At 40.3% G+C, this 12,021-nt stretch overlaps 1 pseudogene; it reads left to right on the top strand.

Annotated features, from left to right (window-relative positions):
• The first annotated feature begins 1,377 nt into the window (after positions 1–1,377).
• LOC145402418 (5S ribosomal RNA) lies at positions 1,378–1,496 on the top strand (annotated as a pseudogene).
• The last annotated feature ends 10,525 nt before the right edge of the window (positions 1,497–12,021 follow it).

Below are 12,021 nucleotides of genomic sequence, written 5' to 3' on the forward strand. Positions count from 1 at the left end.
AAAACGTCGATAATCAAATCCGTCGATAAAAAAAACGTCGATAATGAGGGAGTACTGTAGTGCTTTTCCTCAGTGCTGTATTTGGAGGTTAAATATTTACAGTACTGTTCTGGTAAGTTTATGTGCAAGTTAAAGTATTATTAAATATCGTTCAAGCAAGAAATAAAGTCTTATAACCAGTTTTCTGATAGGCGTCAGAATATTACCTTTTTTATTTGTTTGTTAAATATTTGCTGTACTGCTTTTCCACAGTACTGTATTTGTAAGTTAAATATTTACTATTCTGTTATGCACTTGTAAGTTAAAGCACTTAAAGAAAGTTAAAGCATTAAATAAAGCCTTGTAACCAGTTATAGTTTACACACGATCGGTGGGTTCCAAGACAATTCGCCATCATGTCAATTCCCCGTCAAAACATGAACGATTCCCCATCAGGACAATTTGCACCCTGTTTGATTCCCCGTCATTCTATAAATATATTAATTAATCAATACTTTTATAAATATACTTATTATTAATTAATCAGTACTTTAATAACTATATTTCAGGGGGATCCATCAAAGTCTATGTTGTCTTGTTATTGTTGTGATGGCGAACTGGCTTGACAGCGAATAGTTCAGAAACCATTTTGCTCCCTAGACTCCCTAAACGTGGTATTTGGCTGTTATCTGCCATTGGTAATCAATATGAAGCACTTTAACTGGTTAGAAGGTTTATTTAATGTTATAATTTACAAATACAGTACTGCACAGCAAAACTTCGACAAACAAATATGTAAACACAAGGCAACATTCCGACGCTGACTGGTTTCAGCATCGGAATGTTGCCTTGTGTTTAGGTATTTGTATGTTGAAGTTTTGCTGTGCAGTACTGTATTTGTAAGTTATAACATCAAATAAACCTTCTAACCACTTAAAGTGCTTCATATTGATTACCAATGGCAGATAACAGCAAAAGACCATGTTTAGGAGATCTAGGGAGCAAAATAAGGAGTAGTTAATACTTATGCGGTTTCGCGCCGAATGCGCCACATTAGGAACGAAACCCACGCATTGGGGGCGAGCTTGCTGTACAGTGAAGCTGAGAGGAGAGGACCGACATGACTCGACTGGGAAGCGCGCGAAAATGTGTTTACCAGAGAGGGTTTAGTTCATTTTCTCGCCGCAAGCGAGCACAGCACTGTGCAGCGCGCCCATTTTAAATTTTTCATATTTCCTCTTGTATCGTTTTTCGTACCATCGAGATACATACTTTCGTATTGTGGAATCTGTCCTACATTTATCACTTTTGTACCATTAGAAATTCGTATGTCGAGTTTTCGTATTTCAAGGACTCACTGCATATATATATATATATACTGTATATATATATATATATGCCAATGGCCATACCATGTTGAGTACACCGCTTCCCATCCAATAAGCGAAGTTAAGCAACGTTGGGTCTGGTTAGTACTTGGATGGGTGACCGCCTGGGAACACCAGAAGCAGTTGGCATCCCTACGTGTCAAGTGGGGTTGGTGGAGGATTAGTGCCCCTCCCTGTAAAATAATTAACTCTAAGCCCTTGACCACCCCGTTTGGGATACATGGCGTCTGGCAATGAATGAATATATATATATATATATATATATATATATATATATTTTTATATATATATATATATATATATATATATACACTGTCCTCGCACAGTAAATGCATTCAGGATAAACGATTCGCCTAGTGAACGAGCAGGGGCTAATCAGGTCCACAAAACCATAATGAACGAGTTGAACCCCAAATGAACAAAATCGGGGAAAAGAGTAGGCCATAACTGCCATCTCCCACATTGAAAGCTCCCCCCCCTGTAGACGCTGCATAAGAGGCCAGATCTGAGCAACCTTTTGAGCAGAAGCCAATGGAGGACAAAGATCTGCCTAAGTCTATCTGCCTAAATCAGTAAAATTCTAGCGGCAATGTATATTCTGAGAGACGAAGTCAAGGCAATTGAAACAAGCTACCTTAGGACACAGGAAGTGCTCAGTTGAGTAGAAACCACTTTTCATCATTACATTGAAGGGCACAATATGGAAGTCAACAGAAGAAAACACTCATCACAAGCTACTACCGAACTCAAGAACAACAGGAACCAGTTGCCTATACATCGTCTGCTATACTTCCTGGGGAAGACGATGATGATGTGACGTAAGTGGTGTCATCTTTGGACTTTGAAGGTTTTAAGCGAAAGGCGAATGAGGTACAGGCACGTGGGGAAGTGGTTTAGTCAAGTGATGAGGGCAAGACTGGTGACGGGAACGAGGCAGTGGAGGGTGATGTGGCAAGGACAAACTAAGTGTATCTCCCTGCCTCGGAACCACCAGTATTCAAGCCAATCATGGCTGCTGTCTGCTTTATTTTAAGGCAAATAACCAAGTGTTTTAAATCTTAGATATCTAAACTGTTTGTGTTTGATATGTGCCCTCTAGTACATCTCTATGGTTCAAAATGTGGAATTTGAGGTAGGGGTGCCACCCATATGCTATTTTTTTTACAAGATATGTTGTTCACAGTGAACAAATTCAATTTAAACGAGCTCAGCTGCTGCCCATAAACTTGTTCATTGTGCGAGGGCACTGTATACATATGTACATGTATATATACATAGAGAGAGAGAGAGAGATATGTACATATATATGGAGGGTGAGAGACTGACAAAGAGAGTGTATGTGAGTGAGGTGGAGGGGGGAAGAGGGAGGCAGAGGCTGAGGATGAGATGGAGGGATGGGGTGGAGAGGTATATGAGAGAGGGGGGTGTGAGTTGGGAGCAGGGCAGTGAAATGGCGGGGGACAGGGCGACGTGGAGGCGATTTGTTTGTGGCCACCCCAAATATTGGATTGAGGCATCTGGCAATAGATAGACAGATATATATATATATATATATATATATATATATACACACTGTAATCCCCATACTATCTGGATGCCCACTTTCCGGACACCCCACTTACCAGACATTGTGGGCCTGGACCTTAGGAACCCAAAAATGGCCAAAAACAAGAGAAAAATCCCCCAAAAATCCAAATTTTTTCCCACCTGTAATCTGAAATTGCCACACGGCGCCGAACAGCTGGTTTACATCATGGCCCCTTCACCCCTTCCTCCCTTCCCCCTCCCCCCTCCTCTCAGAATCAGGGTTGCCATTTGGTATTTTTCATTACCAAATGTGGGCCAATTTGGTAATGAAAAATTCGGTTGGTAATGAATCAGAATAATGCATTACCAAACAGATTTTTCACATGTTACAGGATACACAGGATGAAGATGGTGGATTGTTTGCTCTCTCTGATTAATCTCCTAGCCTACACAGCGTAAAAATAATCAACATGCTGTTAATTATCAGGAGAGTGATTACATGTATTTCCACTTGTATATACAATTAGTGATGAATAAATGCTAGCTTTACGAGTTTGGTAATGAAAAGTTAAATTTAGTAATGAAAATTGAGGAGTTTGGTAATGTGGCCGTTGCGATCTGGCGACTCTGTTTCCCCGTCATCAACAGTTACTGCCTAATTTCGATGGTGAGTAGATGTTTATTGCAATGCAAGCCACACATGCTTGTTTTTTGTGAATAAACAGTGAATAAACTGCAATACCTCACCACTAGACCACACGGGAATTTACAGTGTTGTGCAGTGTTAAGAAATTAGAATTTAGAGTGCACAGGATTGGCGGTTGAAACTGGTGGTTGAAGCTGGCGTGATGCAGTTAGGAACAATGTGCAGTGTTAAACAATTATAACTCACAGTGCAAACAATTAAGTGCAGCACGACACTGGAGTACTGTACGTGCTTCATGAGGATTTTCTATCTATCTATCTATCTATTGCCAGATGCCTCAATCCCGTTTGGGGTGGCCATAAACAAATCGCCTCCACGTCGCCCTGTCCACCGCAATTTCATTGCTCTGCTCCCAACTCACACCCCCCCTCTCTCATATACCTCTCCACCCCATCCCTCCATCTCATCCTCAGCCTCCCCCTCCTTCTTCCCCCCTCCACCTCACTCACATACACTCTCTTCGTCAGTCTTTCACCCTCCATCCTCTCCACATGGTCAAACCATCTCAGTGTGTTCCTCATAACACCTCCTATCACATCCACATCCATATATATATATATATATATATACCGCAACACTCCTTTATATCCTCATTCGTCACCCTGTCTCTCCATGTGACTCCACAGGCTCCTCTTAAATAACTCATTTCCACTGCTCGCACTCTTGACTTGTGTCCTTCCAACAACGTCCAAGCTTCACTTCCATACGTTAGAGTTGGTATCACAATACTGTCATGTAGTAACTTTTTCACTTCCATGCTCACTTCCCTGTTTCTTATCACTGCCTTCAAAGAACCAGCAACCTTTCTTCCCTGCTGTACCTTTTCAAGCACTTCACCTTCCAAACCTCCATCCTTACTCATCACACTACCCAAGTACTTAAACGTACTCACATTTTCCAATTCCTCACCATCCAACCTCGCTGTGCATTCACTGACTTCACCTCTCTCAAAGACCATCACTTTACTCTTCCCTACATTCACCTTTAGATTCCGTTTCTTACACACTCTCCCAAACTCATCCACCAAGCCTTGCAGCTCCCTTTTGTCTTCACTCAACAACACAGTATCATCTGCAAACAACAGTACAGGGAGTTTCCAAACACTATCCTCTCTCACCAGGGCCACTCCAACATCCACTACCCTACCTTGTACCTCTTTTATTACCCCATCCATGTACAGATTGAACAACCATGGAGACATGACACATCCCTGTTTCAACCCAACCTTCAAAGAGAAAATTTCACTTAATTCACCATCCGCATGCACTGCAGCCTTAGCACCATCATACATACTCTTCACAGCATTCAATAACTTCCCATCTACTCCATATATTCTTGATACTTTCCACAATCCTTGTCTATCCACCCTGTCATATGCTTTCTCCAAATCCATGAAAGCAGCATACAACTTCTTTCCCTTCTCTAGAAACTTTTCCACTAAAGATCTAAGAATGAATATCTGATCTACACAACCTCTTCCCTTCCTAAAGTCTCCCTGTTCTTCTCCAACTAATTCCTCTGTTCTTTCTCTAACTCTGTCAATAAGTATCCTACCATACACTTTTCCTATTATACTAAGAAGACAAATGCCCCTATGATTACCACACACTTCTTTTTCCCCTTTTCCTTTGTACAAGGGAATAATTATACCTGACTTCCAATCCTCCGGGACTCTACCTTCCTCCCAGGCCAATCTGCACATCTTCCACATCCATTCTACTACTATCTCTCCCCCATGCCTCAGCATTTCACCACACACTCCATCAATTCCTGGGGCTTTCCCCGATTTAAATTTCTTCATTGCTCCCACAACTTCTATCCTACTGATTTCTTCCTGTCTTCTCACCTCCCTCCTTCTCCCAGCCATTCCCCAGCCACTTATACTCGCATTACTTCCATCCTCTACGTTCAACAATTCCTTAAAGTGTTCTCTCCATCTGCTCACTTTTTCTCCCTTCTCCACTAGTAATCTACCATTTTTATCTTTCACTCCCCTGCTAACCTCATTTCCACCCTGTCTTACTCTCTTCACCTCTCTCCAGATCATTTTCTTACAGTCCCTCCACTTTACACTCAAATTCCTTCCAAATTCCTCATCCACTCTCTTTTTACTCTCTCTTACTAATCTTTTCACCTCTCTCTTTCTTTCTACATATAACTCTCTCTTCTGCCTCTCAACTTCTGCCACACTCCTATTTCTCATCCATTCATTGTATGCTTTCTTCTTTTGTGCCACAGCCTGTCTCACCTCTTCAGTCCAGAGGATTTTCACCACCGCCAAATCCTTAGAAAATGTGGCCACAGACGTGCTGTAAGTACCCTGGCTGAGGTACAGTCACTTCTAATTCCTAATTCTTTGGTTCCTTTTCATTTATTTCATGCTTTATGTCCATTATTGGTGTGAATAGGGTCTTAAATAGGTTTAAATAGGTGCTATGCATGTCCAGTAGGGAGTTATTTAGGTGGTTTTCAAAGTTAGGTTGGGTTAGGGTCCTTAACCCCTTAAGTCCTAATCGCATCAATTGATGCGATTTGAATTTTATGCCAAAATGCCTAATCGCATCAACTGAACACGGCCTGTAAAAATCTGTGGTGCGGTGCACTTGCTCCACCCTGATTATGACGTACATGGCTTCAGGCCAATGAGAACTCGCACCTGATGTGGCGTGAGGGGGGATCGGACCAACCCGGGCAGTGGGGGGGGGGCACCCCCCTCTCGGCTGCCTCCATGCCACCCTCTACTCCACTCCCTCATGCCCTCCTTGTCACCCATCACTCTCCCACCCCTCTACGCAACTGCATCTCTCCTCCCACAACAACCTGCGTCCCTTCCCACCCTCTCTTGCCCCTCCTCCCCCCCCTGCTAGCCTCGTCCCCTCCCCCAAACCCCATCCCATCTCTCCCTCCTTGTCCCTCACTACCCTTTCAATCCCCAACAGACTCCCGAGTGTCAGGCCTGATGTACATACCTATTTCATATTATTTCTACTTCTTCCCAAATTTTTACACCTCACTCTGTTCATTTCTCACTTCGTACCTATCAGTTTCTGTACGTACTTAGTTGGAGAATGCTGTATGTTGTACTACATACGACGCATCTTATTTGTTTTTTTTTTTCATTCTCCCTACCTGCCCAGATTAGCTCCTCTGAGTAATGTCCGTTTGTGTTAGTTTTCGAAAGACTGTGAGGCCTTGTAGGGCTACTCCCCGCACCTGTTTCATCTCCCCACACATAAAAACACACTCGTTTTCATGGCTGGTGTGATAAATTCCAATGAAATGGAGAGTTTCCACAAGAGAATTTGGCTGTTGCCGAAACTGTAATGATATATGGGATGAAGTGCAATGATAGTGATAACTGTAATGGTGTGATAAATGTGTAACAAGAAGTTGGGACAGTAAAAAGAGAAATCAGAAACAAATTATTGCTTTTTTTCCCATTCTCATGCATGCATTTATAGCATTATTCAACTTTATTTTGATGTCCTTGATGGTTACAAACATTTATATGCGTCTGTGTAAGTTTTGGAATGACTATGAGGCCATGTAGGGCTACTCCCCACACCTGTTTTATCTCCCCACACCTACATACACACCTGTTTTCATGGCTGGTATGACAAATCCCATTGAAATGGAGGGTTTCCACAAGAGAATTTGGTTGTTGCCAAAGTTTTTCTCCCTAAGTACCACCAAGGCCTTGCAGGCCTACTCCTCACACTAGTTATCTCCCCACACCTACATACACACCTGCTTTCATGGTAGATGTTACAGAACACAGTGAAGTGCTTTCTTTTCATGCGAAAAGATGGTTATTTCCAACCCCTATACCTATAGGCCTACTCTTGACAGCCTACTTTATCTCCCCACAGTCTAGTAATCTCCCCACACCTACATTCACCTGTTTTCATGGTTGGTGTAACAAAACACTTTGAGATGACCTGTTTCAATAAGAAAAATTGGTAGTTATCAAAATTTTCATGTTTTCGATTGTTTTCGAGGGGTAACTATCATAAACTTTTTTGAAATTTGACACACAACTGTGTAGTAACCATTAGGCCTACAGGGGTACGGATTGCGTTGTCAGGTGTGTAAATTCTTCCTCTTTAGCCAGAACACAGTCAATTTGCCCTTTGCGAAAGTCGCCAAAACACCCCCAAATTGCGGTTGTGGGAGGTACCCTGCCTGAAACAATTGTGGTCTTAAGGGGTTAAAATTTAAATTCATTATGAGAGAGTTCAGTATATCGAGGGTTTACTGTATGACAAAGCCATTTCTATCTCCAGTTACACTCTGCCCATATAACATTTTTTCAAATGCCCAGACTTACAATACAAACTCAACTGAAAATTACTGGTACTGATCTTTGAAGAACAATTATTATCCAAGCACAAATGAGTAAAAATTTAATGAACTGGAAGTACAGTATACCATCAAATAAACTACAAAATTATGTTAAGAGAACACTGGATTACCCATAAGTTAGTGAAAGGTAATGACAGGTAAAAATTTTACTGTAGATTATGCAAAAGCAAATGCAGTAAGATAAAAAAAAAAATCTGAATGTCTTAGACAGAGGAAATTATTACATCAAGGACTGCCACTTGGACTCTTCACCTAATGCCCTTATAAGAATTCAGAGGGAGATTTTCTTTTTCTTTCTTTTTTTTTTTTTTTCTCTCTCTCTCTCTGAGTGCACAGGAAGCTTTGTGAGGAGAAACATGTACTGAGGAAAATGGTGAAGGTGAAGTATGCATTAATCTGTGCAACTGCATGTGTTAAGAGGAGGTAAGTATATGTGAGGCAGGGGTAAGTACGTGGGGAGAAGAGAGGGGAGGGGGAATATATAAAAAAATATGCTACTGTACTGGGGGGGAAAAGTGTATGAGAGGAGAATGAGAGGAGTGTGTAGAAAGAGAGGATGTGAATGGGGATGATGGGGAAGAAGAGAAAGTGATATGGTGTGGGGAAGAAAGTGAGAGGGTGTGTGGGAAGCCATAAGCAATGTAAAATTAATGGAAGGGAGAGGGGCAATTCAGCAGATGTAAGTTATAACACTCAATAATGACAAAACTTAAGCATTCCATTAAATGACAGCAATGACATGAAGATATTGCACACATAATTTACAAACATTACATTCAAAACACAATACTTAATGAATCTAATCTATCATAACAAAACTCTTAAGCATCTTTTGCGTACTATTAACCCTTTGACTGCTGATACTTCTCTTGGTAATACAAAATTCATGCGAGTCAGCCTCAATAAGAAAAAGTGGTATGTCTTTGACACTGAAAGGCTAACCAAAATACTGTAGCTTTAACCCTGTGACTGCAAGGACTTGTCTCAGCAGAATAAAATGAGCTGGCACTAAAATGAATAAGGAATTTTAATTTGTCCTTTGCAGCAAAAAGGGCTACCACATAGTTTTAACTCTCTATGTGACAAAATTTCTCACGTGAATGAAATCACAAGGGATTAACCTGAATAAAATATCCAAGAGCATCCACAGCAGGGAAAGGGTTTTGAGACAATATTTCAACCTACACCGTAAAAGTTACGTTGAATTAAATCTAGCTGCCATAAACTAGTGTTACTTGATACCTAGCATAATCATCTAAACAAAATCAGAGTGGCTTTCATTTTCAGGACACTGCAGCAAAACAAATTTTTAGAAGCATACTGATTGCAACTCTGATGTTAAACAACTAACTCAGTTATTGAAGGTTGGTACAGAAATGATTAGATATATATATAGTCTCAGGGTTGTATTCTAGTGGGTTTAGGAGACTTCCTAACACCTACAAACACTCAGCATTTGCTCAAATGACAGCCGTATTTGGGCTGTTCTTCGCTTTTCTCCAAACCAACAATTTAGTGTTGACACACATGTAATTATTTCATGGTCTGACAGTTTGCTCCTGCAAACAATGGAAACAATTAAGGGTCATTTAGAAAATTTCAATCAATGTGAAACTGAAACGGGCCATCTGTGACCCAACCGCAACCATCCTCCCAAATTTAATAAAAATCCTTTTTCTAGTTTTGGCTTCCTATTTCTCCCATCTTTCCTGTCACTTCTTACTGCTTTTCTTTCCCTTACAGGTGGCTTTACATCCAGTGACAAGCCAAATGGTTTCATGTGTAAAGCCAAGAAACCATTTACAACGCTGGGTGGTAACCATATAACCAAACCATACATGCTCCCTATGTGTCAACAAGTGGGTTGGTGGAGGGTTAGTGCCCCTTCCCATAAAACAAATACCTCAAAGTCAATTGGCCACCCCTTACGGGATTATGGCGTCTGGCAATAGATAGATAGATAGACAGGTTTCACTACACATACACTAACATAGGCCAAGGATTACAGTACACCCTATAATAGCCCTCCCATGCACGATGACGCACAACACGTCAAAACAGTGTTGGGCTGAAGGGTAACCAATAATGTGCTTTGACGCACTGTCAGTATTGGTCTGAAGGGATGCCGACTAGGTAATTTTTGACAAAAATATTCACCAGAAATTAAGTTTTAGCATGAGGTGCGTCAATCTTTGGTGCACCATAGGGGAGGGTGTCAATTTCAAGGCCAACACTCTCAAATAGTCGGCTTCCTCTTGACTTGAGGTAGAGGGAAGGAGGGATTTTTGGCAATTTATTTGAAAACTATTGGTCATATTGGAATTCCGAAAACACCAAGTGAAAGCTCATGAAATTCTGCATCTAGGCATATGCTTAGCTCTTGCATGGTGCAGGAAAAATATTGTGCAAGGGTGTCGGGAAGTTATTTTCGGTGCTGAACATTATTTTCACTGCATTTTGGTAATTTTACTCATCAGTTTCGTCTGTTTTTATTTGCTCATCGTATAGTATAAACATCAACCAAGATTATGATATACAATTTATATCAATATAACCAATTTCTGGGGCAAATAAAATCCATGGATATGTTTTCCTTTGTGTGCGAGTCCAAGCTGCCCTCGTGGCATTTTCTCTGATCATGTCTCACAAACTTCATGAAAACTTACGTGCACAAAGGGGTTAGACTGTTTACCAGTCAGTTTCAGAATATGGTATGCTAATAACTTCTAATATGATAAATGTGCAAAATGTATAGCTCGCCAAAAAAGATTTATCTCCATTTAAGAAAATAGGAAAGTGCACTAAGCCCAATAAATTGATATGGGAAAGGTGTCAGAGCCTCCTAAGCCCACAAGAATAAGGTCCTGAATTATCTGTCCTTTGTTTCAAAACAGTCCAGCTACAGTACATTTATATGGTCAAAAATCTAGCACAGTATATCTGGTGTCTATAGAAAGTCGGTGTTGCCTCCACGAATTATTAAAACATTTATAACTCATCTTAGCAATTTTCATATCAAAACAATACTAAAAATTCAAATTTCATATCTTTTTATATATTCAGACTACTGTTTCAAGCTCAGATATGTATAACAGTATCTCCAAACTATCTTCCAATACTTAAACTATAAAACTAAGTAACTGCTAATCAGAGTGACTTCAACAAAGTATTATTATGCACCTAAGCCAACTTTCCATTATTTCACAGGGTTAGAAGGATCCACAAACAAGATAGGGAAAACACAAATGCACAAGCTTTTAATAACTTACAGAAAATAGCCTCTCATAGTTACCTGAAACCCCAAATAAGCTATACTAAAAGTACATGTAATATCTCTGATTCAGAAAACCATCCACTAGACAATTTAGACAGCTGATGAGGAACAGATGATGAGACATCAGTATTGTAACCTACATTAAGGCACAACTTGGCATTATCAAACTCTTACCTGCTAACAAACCGGGTAATTTGTAATGTGATGTGATGTGTGGTGAACAACCTCAAACTGTCCAACAGCTAAAAATTAGCTCTAAAGAATTCTTTAATCCTGGGCTTTTCAAATTGTGGGTTGTAACCCACTGGTGAGTAGAAATGGGGACTCATGTGGGTTGAGGCATGATTTTATTAATTTCATTAATCGCTTCTAGCATTAAAGCATCTGGCTATAGATACAAAGATACAATTTTCATAAATGACTAGTGATATCAACTGTTGTAACCAGCAATAATTAATTGTGACTGACATTAGTACAGAGAACTCCAGAAGACTATTAAAATGAATTTTGAATGCAACTGTTGGATGCTGGCCTCTGTTGCCAGTATGCGATGTGGGAAATGTGACCCAGGGAATGCTAATAATACATCAACAGTGATGAAAACCAAAGGTATTGTGTATAAACTGTACAATATCTTTCCCACAACATGCAAGGTAGCCTTTTAAAATGAGAGACAAACTCAGATATCTTTGATAGATGATGCACAACTACCAATACCTTTCACATAAATGTGTGTTTAACTAAATACTGTAAGCATATTTTTTTGTTAAGACCAAAATTAACTG

This window comes from Coenobita brevimanus, chromosome 57 (assembly GCF_032717465.1).
Source record: "Coenobita brevimanus isolate Jiangsu-jjx chromosome 57, ASM3271746v2, whole genome shotgun sequence".
In the NCBI taxonomy this organism is placed as follows: Eukaryota; Metazoa; Arthropoda; class Malacostraca; order Decapoda; family Coenobitidae; genus Coenobita; species Coenobita brevimanus.